General features: G+C 49.4%; 1 protein-coding gene across 12 annotated transcripts in view; it reads left to right on the forward strand.

The window, feature by feature from the left end:
- Positions 1–17: 17 nt before the first annotated feature.
- Positions 18–10,673, forward strand: part of LOC107205120 (collagen alpha-1(VII) chain-like) — a 95,503-nt gene continuing 84,847 nt past the window's right edge. For 5 of the 12 annotated variants that reach the window (XM_033514668.1, XM_033514667.1, XM_033514670.1 and 2 more), the window contains exons 1-2: positions 25–1,157; positions 8,402–8,491. The gene's annotated coding sequence lies outside the window, so the exon portion shown is untranslated. Of the gene's footprint in view, positions 1,158–8,401; positions 8,492–10,673 lie in introns of all 12 variants that reach the window. The other 7 variants (XM_033514661.1, XM_033514663.1, XM_015629313.3 and 4 more) reach the window with 4 other exon arrangements.

Raw genomic sequence — 10,673 nt, forward strand, 5'->3', positions numbered from 1 at the left:
CCAGTTTTCCGTAAATTACTCCAGTTTTCCATAAATTACTCCAGTTTTCCATAAATTACTCCCCTTGTCCATAAATTACCTTTTTTCCCCTTGGCTCACAGGGTTTTCCAGCAGCTCAGCCTCAAGGGAATCCTATTTCCATGTGGATTTTCCAGGTTTTTCCAGCCTCCAGGGCACTCCAGGGCTTTCCAGGTCTCGATGTCATTTTGGATCTCACCACGATGCACGGAGATTATTCCCAAGCAGTTCTCCCAGATTTTAAAAACCCAAATCGTGGAATCATGGAACGATTTGGGTTGGAAAAGACCTCCAGAATCATCAGTCCTGAATATCCTAGACCCCATTGTCAGGTGTCACATCCAATTGTTTTCTTGGACACTTCCAGGGATGGAATCTCCACCATTTCCCTGGAAAACCTGTCCCAATTCCTGACCACTCCATCAGCAAAGGAATTTTTCCTAAAATCCGACCTGAACCTCCTCTGGTACAACTTGATGCCTTTCCCCCTCATCCCATCACAAGATTCCTGGGAGAACAGGAACCCAAAACCTCCTTCCAGGGAATTTTGGGATTTTCCTTGTGCAAGAATTGAGTGGCAACAAAAGAAACCAAGGACTGAGGCTGGAAACCAAGGAGAGGAGACAAAAAGTGGGATGAAAACCCGTGGAAATCGTCACCACAGGACTTGGAGAACATTAAATAAATTCAATGGTTAAAAAATTTCAATATTCCCAGAAGTTCCTGCAGGCTGGTGAATGGAAACACATTCCAAGGTGCATCCAGGAGTTCTGGATCCCTGGATTATGGAAGGACGGAGCCGTCTCCAGGTGCTTTTCCTGCTCTTCCGCTCCCGTTAGGAGGGAACAAATCCCAACCTCCAGCCGCAGCTCCCGTGACTTTCCCTCATCCCTCGCTCCCAACATCTGCTGCTTTTGCAGGAATATTTCCCTGGCACCAGCTGCAGCTCCCTGGCAGCACGAGAGGCAGCAGGGTTGACTCCCAGCTCCTTGATTTTTCCTGGAATCCGCAGGATTTTCAGTGCGTCCCGGAGTGCTCAGCTCCTTTTCCATCCCCAGTGAGGCTTCAGAGGATGAAACATCTCAAAAAACGCTGAATTTTGGGAGCTCCCCTTTCCCTTTTTGTCCCCCATGGAGCAGGTGAGTGAAAAATGGGAGAAATCTCTGGAAAAAACGGGGGGAAAACTCCAAAGTGAGGACATGAGACAAGGTTGGAATTCTGAGTCTGATTGGAATTGTGGAAAAAAAAATATATTGCAAAGGAGGGAAAATCAGATTTATTCTTTATCTTGTTACTGGCGTTTTTATTTTGTGACCTTCTCATGAATTTCCAGGCTGGCAAATCCAACTTGGAGCAAAAAATATGTAGAAAATGACAAAAAAATTAAAAAAAGAGGTCTGTGAGGCTCCTTAAATATTCTTTGGAACACTTGGATTCAAGAGTACAACGCAAATTTAGGGATAATTTCCCTCCCTCCTTGCATTAAATCAAATCCTGCAGCTTAATATTTACAGGAGAGAGAAAAGCTGAAGTGGAGGCTTAAAATCTCATCCATGGGAGTGTCTCTGGTTATTTTTAGGGATCCCTGGCTGGTTTTTCCGTGGGATAAATCAGAATTCCAAGCTGGCAGCGGTTGGGGTCCCGTGCCGTGGCTGGGGTGGGTGCCTGGCATCATCAGGGCACATTTTTGTGTCCCCCCCTTTTACCCTTTTCCATTTGTTTTTATTTTATATTTATTTTATTTTATATTTAAATTAATTTATATTTAATTTAGATTTAATTTAATTTATTTATATTTTATAAAGAAATGGGCTCAGCCTGACGTTCCATGGCAGAAATGGGATTTTATCCCTCTGTTTTCCTTCTAATTCCCCGTGGAACAGCCACGAGTTTCATCCCATGGGGGAAAAAAAATCCATGGGATTCCAAATCAAAACCTCAGGAAGGGTTGGTGCCAGAGGCCACCCTTTCTCTGTTCAGGAAATGCAGGCAAGAAAGCCAAAAAAAAAAAAAAAAAAAATTTATTTTATTCCCATTATTCTTTTCCCTTTTCAATTCTTTTAATCTTGGCAACGTTATTATTTAATATTACTAATATCTTAACAATATTAATACTATTAATAACCTGGAAATATTAATATTATTATGAATACCACAACAACATTAATATTATTTATTTAAGGACAGACTGGAGGTGGCACTCAGGGGCTGGGGACAAGGTGGGGATTGGGCACAGCTTGGACTCGATGACCCTGGAGGGCTTTTCCAACCTAAATTATTCCGGAATTCCGTGGAACGTGATCCAGAGGATCCCTCCAGAGCTCTGGGAAAGCTGGCAGGGAAAGGGGAAATTTTTGGTGATGGGAAAAGTAGGACCTGAGTTCTTCGGTTCCAGCTGAACCTTCTGGAAGTTCCTTAGATGCTTCCAACAGGGAATTCTGTGCTTGGAATGGGGATGCTCCATTGGGTGGGATCCGTGGCTCAAATCCCTCCCCATCCCACATCACTTCCCAGCCTTTCTCCAGGATCCCAGAACTTCCACCCAAATATCCCGGAATGAGAGGAGGCTCCGAGGTCTGGGAATGATCAGTCTGGGGAATAAACCCCACCCCAAAAAGCAGAACGGACGAAAACGCTGCTGGATTGCGACCAAAATTGCGACCAAAAAATTCCCAAAGCGTGGAATCGCAAATCCCATCCCTTCCTGGAGCTCATGGGGCAGAGCAGCCTGGGAAAAAAGCTTGGGAAGAGGTGGGAAAATGGTCTTAATTCCTCAAATTTCAGCAGCGAGGGAAACCTTCAGACAACAGCAACTTGGAAACGGTTCTGCATCAGCAGCTCCTCTGCAGGGCTGCAGGCAGGGTTTTTTGGGATGTTTTTAGGATGTTTTTAGGAGCTGGAGTTCCATTGGTTTTGGGATATTTGGGATATTTTCCAGGGATAGGAATATCTATGGATGATGGATTTCCCCGTGCTGGACTCCAAAAGTGGGAGTGGATCCCATTAAAAACTTCAGCTGTTTCAACTCCTGTGGTTTTCTCTTCAGCTGAATGATGGGTTTTTAACAGCAGAATTTTGGCCAGGTTTGTGCTGCTCCCCAGTTTGGGGTGACCCAGCCTGAGGAACAATCCTGGCAGCTCCCGACCTCTGGGAATGGGATGAATCCAAACCTCGTTGCTCCTTGTGACCACGATGGCTGAAAACCCCAAATTCTCATGAATTTCCCTCTTTTTTTGCCATTTTCCTCTCCACAGGGATCATCCCAGGAGGACACCACTGGGAATGTGCTCCAGGAATGAGCCCAGGGCCTTTTGGTCTCAAAAGCGTTGAGAGAAGAGGCCGTGATTGGGTTGGGAAATTGAAAAACTGGGAAATTTGGATCTCAGGCCGCTCCTCTGCTCAGTGACCAAACTTTTTCATCCCTGGTAAAGTTTTTTTCACTTCCACCATGGAATTTCCACCCAACTCCGCACCAGTGGAGCTCTGGGACTGGCAGCAGCACAGCCTGGAAATCCCAGAATCCCGGGATCGCTGAGGTGGGAAAAGCCCTCCAAGGTCATCCCATCCAGGCTGTGCCTGATCCCCAGCTTGTCCCCAGAGCTGGATCTGGAATCACATCCAGGAATTCCTTGGACACCTCAGGGATGGGGTCTCCAAACTTCCCCAGGCAGCTTTTCCAATTCCTATCAACTCTTTCCATGAGGAAATTCCTGTTCCTGGAGTCGCTCCCTCTGGATTCCACGTTGGGATGTTTTCCCTGGTTTCAGATTTCCTCTCCATTTCTGTTCTAGATCTGTTTTTATTTGCCACGTTGAAACATTCCCAGTGAAATCCTCCACCTTCCAAATCAAAAATCCCTTTCCCAGTGTGATTTAGATCACCCTAAACTGAGAAACTCCAAAAAGGTCCTGAGTGCTCCAAAGGAGATCCTTGATGGATTTTAATTTTCCATTTTCTTAATGGAATTGATGGATGCTCCGAAGGAGATCCTGAAGAGATTTTCCTTTTCTGTTTTTCAAAATGAAATTGATGAAAGTGGGGGGAATGTTTGGAATTGTTTGCCATGGATCCCATGCAGGGTGACACTTGGATGAGGTGACACCTCTCGGGCTCCTGGAACTCATCCAGCTGTACATTCCCTGGAATCCAGCTGTGCTTGGATTCACTCTGGAGATTAAAAAAGCTGAGCAGGGAACCAGGACTGGTCCCATCTCCTCATTCCTTAATCACTTTTCCAAAGATTTGGAGCAATCCCCTTCTCCCAGACCACAAATCCCTGCTCCAACAGGGGCTGCTCTTCTTTCCCTGGATCAATCCTTGGGTTGCTCCTGGTATTTTTGGCTGGAAAAGGAGCAAGTTTTGGCATGGCCATAAATAAATGAAAGGGTGAAAGGTGTCTGTGGGGAGAACCAGTTAAACCAGTAGAGGAGAGGAGGGCATTTCCCAGAATCCCAGAATCCCATTGACAGTCCTGTTGTGGGGTTGGTCATTCCAAGCAATGTTTCATCTCTGTGTTTTCCATAAAAAAAGGAGGGAGAGGGATTTTTTTTTAATGTGGATATAGTGACAGGACACAGGGAATGGCTTCCACTGCCAGAGGGCAGGGATGGATGGGATCTGGGGAAGGAATTCCTGGCTGGGCTGGAATTCCCAGAGCAGCTGTGGCTGCCCCTGGATCCCTGGAATGTCCAAGGCCAGGCTGGACAGGGCTTGGAGCAACTTTGGATAATGGGAGTTGTCCCTGCCATGGATGGCACTGGATGGGCTTTAAGGTCCCTTCCAACCAATTCTGGGATTCTGGGATTCTAAACCATCTTTGTTGGGTTTTCCATGGAGCAAAGTGAGAGAGTCCAGCAAGGAAAACAACTGGGAACACAATTTTGGACTGGAACAAAATCCACTCCAGTGACCTGGGGGCCGAACTTATCAAACAAGAGCCTTTATCTCAAAGTGGGGCCGATAAAAACCATCCCAAAAACCCTAAAAGCTCCACAGGGCTGAGTGAGACCTTGTGGAGCATCTTCAGTCCAGCTCTGCTTGGCCTCTCTGTCCCATCTCTCATCCCAAAAAGTCATTTTTGGGTCTGTCCTGCTGCTTTTGAGGCCTCAGGAAGAGCAAGGTGACAGAAACGGGCTGGGAGCTGTCCCGCTGTTTTTCCAGAGACACTTTGGGATCAGAAAATGCTGCTGGACCTTTCCTAGCTTTTATCTTATGGATCAGGTGTGGCTGCCAGGGACTTTTTGAAGCCTGAATTCCAGCAGATGGAAACCCTTCCCTCTCCAGAGGGCTTGGAATTCCAGGAAGTGGTGACTGCACGTGAATGCTCCTCTTCGTTTGCCTTGCTCCCAAATATTCCTGATTGCTCCAGGAGCTGAGGACCTGGCTTGGAAAGCTCCCAGGTTTGCTTCAGCACCGTTTATATTTGTGGTTTCCATTTGGCCTGAGTTTGATGTTCCCCACCCCCCCCACTCCTGCTTTTTTGGGGTTTTTTTGGCAATTAAAGAACTCGTTTTGTTCTTCAGCCTTTGATGGAGCCTGTTCAGCTCCAGGGTTTGGGAATAAAAGCACAGAATTGTTCAACTCCAGGTGTTCCCATCACACCTGTCAAGAGCCCAGCGTGAAAATTCCATATGGCCCAGATCCATGGGGAAAAGTGACCCATCCCAACATTTATGGGCACCTCCCTCCATCCCAGGCTGCTCCCAGCCCTGTCCAGCCCGGCCTGACATTCCAGGGATCCAGGGGCTGCTCTGGGAATTCCAGCCCAGCCAGGAATTCCTTCCCCAGATCCCATCCATCCCTGCCCTCTGGCAGTGGAAGCCATTCCCTGTGTCCTGTCCCTCCAGGCCTTGTCCCCAGTCCCTCTCCAGCTCTCCTGGAGCTCCTTTAGGCCCTGGAATGTGCTGGAAGCTCTCCCTGTATTCCCTTCTCCAGGGGAACATTCCCAGCTCTCCCAGCCTGGCTCCAGAGGGGCTCCAGCCCTGGGAGCAGCTCCATGGATTCCTCTGGATTTGCTCCAGCAGCTCCTGCTGTAGGGTGTCCCCAAGTGCCACATCTCCACTCCTCCCGCCCCCGGCAGGGTTAAACCCCCCTGGATCTGGGTTAAAACCACAAATCCTTGTCCTGCAGCATTTTGGGCACCTCCAAAAGGCAGCTGGAGCCCTCAATCCTGCCGGGAATTGCATTGGAGCTGCACAAACACCTCCTGATTGCCCCACTCCGGGTTTGGGAGTGGATTCAGGCGCTGAATGCAGATCCAATTGCAATTAAGGCCATTCAGCTCCCTAACGAGGCATTCAGGGCTTTGGGAGCTTTGGAGGGTTTGATTAGGCTCAGTTGTTAAGCCTGACTTTATGGAGTGCTCCTGAGATCGGCATCAATCCCTAAAACTTGAGTCATCCCGGAGAGCTTGGAGGCAAAAATGATCTCAAGGGGAGGAAAAATGTGGATATCTATGGACAGGAAGCAGTTAATTCCTGGAATTTTTCTGCTGGAGTGGGGGAACATCAGCTCAAGTGATTTCCCTGCAGGCTCAGGCCGGGTAGAACAAAATTCCACCTCTCCCAACTTTTAAACCCATGGATATTTGAACACCTGGGAGCTGATGGATGATTTAAATCTCTTTTAGCAGCTGTTTGAGGCTCTCATTTATTGATGGGGCTGTGCTGATCCTTTGACTTCACCTGGAGCCAGGTGGGGCTGGGATTCCCTGGAATTTTTTCCATCTGAAGTCAACGTGTTCCTGTTCACCCTGGAGGCTCCTGGTTTTCCCTTTTTCCTCTGTCCTTGACCTTTTTGGCCCATTTAGCTCCTGGCCAGAGGATCTTTAGGGATGGATGGGACCTACCAGGGCGAGATCTGCTCTTCGTCAACTCTGGAATTCCCAGGACCCCGGGCACGGAAATCCTCAGTGCAGATCCCCCACTCCGAGCAGGAAAACTGCTGGGTTTTGGGATGTGGGGACTCTAATTCTTCCTAATTTTATTTTATTTTTTTCCCCTGAGCTGAAATCTCCTCTGTTTGCATGGTGGGAGCTCCAGGGGTGGCTGGAATGGGATTTTCCCAGTGGCTGGAAGCTGCCTGGGGATCCAGCTCTGGATTTGGTTGCAGGAGGAGGTTGGAGCCGGGGGTCCCAGGAGGATGAGAATTCCAATTTATTCCTGGGATCCTGTTTGGAACCAGGAGAGAGAATTCCTATTTATTCCTGGGATCCTGTTTGGAGCCAGGGATGAGAATTCAGATTTATTCCTGGATTCCTGTTTAGAACCAGGAGTGAGAATTCAGATTTATTNATTTATTCCTGGGATCCTGTTTGGAGCCAGGGATGAGAATTCAGATTTATTCCTGGATTCCTGTTTAGAACCAGGAGTGAGAATTCAGATTTATTCCTGGGATCCTGTTTGGAACCAGGAGTGAGAATTCCTATTTATTCCTGGAATCCTGTTTGGAGCCAGGAGTGAGAATTCAGATTTATTCCTGGGATCCTGTTTGGAACCAGGGGTGAGAATTCAGATTTATTCCTGGGATCCTGTTTGGAACCAGGAGTAAGAATTCAGATTTATTCCTGGGATCCTGTTTGGAACCAGGAGTGAGAATTCAGATTTATTCCTGGAATCCTGTTTGGAGCTGATCTGCCTCCCCAGGAATCCCCATGGAATGTGTCCCACACATTCCCTGCCCACCTCACCCACAGCTTTGGGGTCACCCCACTGTCCCCACCCCAAGGAACCGAGTGAGGTGCTTCTGTCCTTTTTGGAGTCATTTTCTAAGTGTCTGAACCTCAAATATTTCCTTCCCTGCCTCGGTTTCTCTCTGCCTCGCAATCTCGACCTGGGAGATGAGAAGAATCAGGATTTCCTTTGTGATGTCCTCACTCGTGCCCCTCCAGCCCCCCCAGCAATGTCAGACTCCAGTATTTAAACCATAAATCAGTTCTTCACCCCATTCCTGGTGTTTTCTGCCCTCTCCAGGTGCTGATCCCTGGAGTTTTCATCTCCCAGGGAACAAACTTCCCCCCTTTCCCTGTGCCGGCCCCTTCCCTTGCAAACATCCCAGTTATTTTATTATCATTTCGTGCCCACGAGGGAAAAATATTTTAATTTTTTTTTACCCCCCACTTTCCCTCCCTTTCTCCCCGCCTTCTCCATTCCCTCAATTCCTGCCCAGAGCGTGCGGGGTGGCATCTCCTGCCCCGTTCTCCCCTTTCCATCCATCCATCCATCCATCCATCCATCCATCCATCCATCCATCCATCCATCCATCCATCATCCATCAATCCACCCATCCATCCATCCCAGCTCCGGGGAGGAACGGGAGCTGGAAGGGGGGGACACGCCTGGAGCAGCCCCTCCTCTCCTGCCTCACAACTCCTTCTTTTCCCGAGCCTGTGGAAGTTTCTCCGCCGCGGATTCCGGCTGGAGGGACCCCGGGACGCTCCCGCGGGGAGAGGCCGGAGCGGGGCGGCTTTGCCCGGGTGAGCAGCGGGGTCTGTCCGTCTCTGTCTGTCTGTCTGTCTGTCTGTCCGGCCGGCCGCGGTTCGGCTCCCGTGGTTTTTTTTTCCCCCACTTTTCGGTCTCAGGTTGCAGTTAAAGAACTGCGGAGGGAGAGGGGCCGGGGGAGGAGGAGGAGGGGAAGGAAGAGGAAGAAGCAGCTCCCAAGGGGGAGGACCAGGAGGAGGAGGAGGAGGAGGATGAGGAGCAGCAGCTCCGGATGAGGAAACTGAGGAAGGAGAGGAGGATGAGGAGGCAGCTCCCGATAGAGGAGGAGGAGGAGGAGGAAGAAAAGGAAGTTGAGGAGGGAGCAGCTTCCTGATGGGGAGGAAGAGGAGACAGCAGCTCCCAAGGGAGGGGATGAAGAAGTTGAGGAGGAAGAGGAGACAGCAGCTCCCAGGGGACTGGATGAGGAAGATGAGGAGGAAGCAGTTCTGGATTAGGAAAATGAGGAGGAAGAAGAGGATGAGGATGATAAGGAGGCAGCAGCTCCGTGATGGGGAGGAAGAGGAGGATGAGAAGGAAGCAGCTCTGGATGAGGAGGATGAGGAAGCACCGCATGGGGAGATTGAGGAGGAAGAAGAGGTTGAGAAGCAGCAGCTCCCAAAGGGGAGGATGAAGAGGTTGAGGAGCAGCAGCTCCCAAAGGGGAGGATGAAGAGGTTGAGGAGCAGCAGCTCCCAAAGGGAAAGATGAAGAGGATGAGGGGGCAGAAGCAGCCCCAGCTTCCCTCTGCACTGTACAATTTGAACCCTTGGTGCTGTCCCAGAAGGGTCTGAGGTGCCCCAAACCTGTTTGAAATTGGAATTTTTTGGGATGACTTTTCACTTCCCCTGGCGGGACATGGCTCAGGGGCATCAGGGAGAGATTGGGAAGGAGATTCCAGAGCATCATGGAATATCCAGGTTTGGAAGGGACCCACAAGGGTCCCACCCCTGGTCCTGCCCAGGACAATCCCAAAATCCCAGCACATGCCTGAGGGCGTTGCCCAAATGCTCCTTGAGCTCTCTTTGGCATTGCCAGAGTTTTGTTTTGGGGGTTATTGAGGAATTTTGGGGAAGAAGCCAATTCCTGTTGCTCCTTTGGTGCATCCAGGGGGGTCTGAGCATGGAGCGGGCAGAATCTGATCCCAGAAAACTTCCCACCAGTGGGATAAGGAGATGGATTTTTCCCTCTGATCTTGTTCTGTGTGAGGTGGCTGAATGCAAGTCCTGGATCAAAGCTGTGACAACAACGGAGCAAATCCCTCAGGAATGCTTATAATTCCAATTAAATGGATATTTCAGTGGGCTGAAGTGGGAGAAGCAGCAGGAAGGGTTGGTACGGGTCCATTCCTGGCTGGGGAACTCACAGATTCCAGAGTGGAATTCTCCTTCCCTGCTGCAGGTTTGATTGTGGCAGTGGATGCAGGAATGGCGTGGCTGGAATCCACATCCCATAGTGGATTTGCTCCTTTCCCGATCCAGCTTTTCCTGCCCCAGGAGCACCAGTGACTGAGATCCACTCACAATTCCCAGCTTCCCCTGTGGATCCTGGAATGATGTTCCACAAATTTCATTTTGATTCACAATTATTATTGTTTTGGCCGCTCTCCATCATGGGCCCAAAATAATGGGAATTCTGGTGCAATCAGGAATTGCAGGGAAGTGTTTTTCCTCCAGGGAGAGGAGGAAATCAACCACCAGGAGATGATTCCTGGAATGTCTCAAAAGTCTTTGAGGCTCTTCGTGGTTTGAATTTGCAGGAATTGCTCCCTGTGTCTGGTCACTGCACGTGGGAGGAGAAACAGGAAAGGGACAGGGAATGTTGGGGCTCCCCAATTTTCCTGCAGCTCCAAGGACCCTCAGGAAAGGCTGGAGGTTGTGTTTGGAGGGTTGGCACAGGGATATGGGGGCACATCCTGGATATTTGGGGTGTCATTTGGGCCTTTTTGGTTGTCACTGGATTTTTGGGATCGCTGGGAGTTTGGGCATCATTTGGTGAATTTTGGGATCACTGGAATTTTGGGATCACGGGGCTTTTGGGGGTCACTTGGTCCTTTTTGGGATCACCCTGTTTTCCCAAGCATGGCTTGTCTGGGAATGGGAAAACCCGGGGGAGCAGGAGATGGATGGAGGGATGGATGGATGATGGATGGATGATGGATGGATGATGGATGGATGATGGA

This window comes from Parus major, chromosome 1A (assembly GCF_001522545.3).
Source record: "Parus major isolate Abel chromosome 1A, Parus_major1.1, whole genome shotgun sequence".
Taxonomy (NCBI): Eukaryota; Metazoa; Chordata; class Aves; order Passeriformes; family Paridae; genus Parus; species Parus major.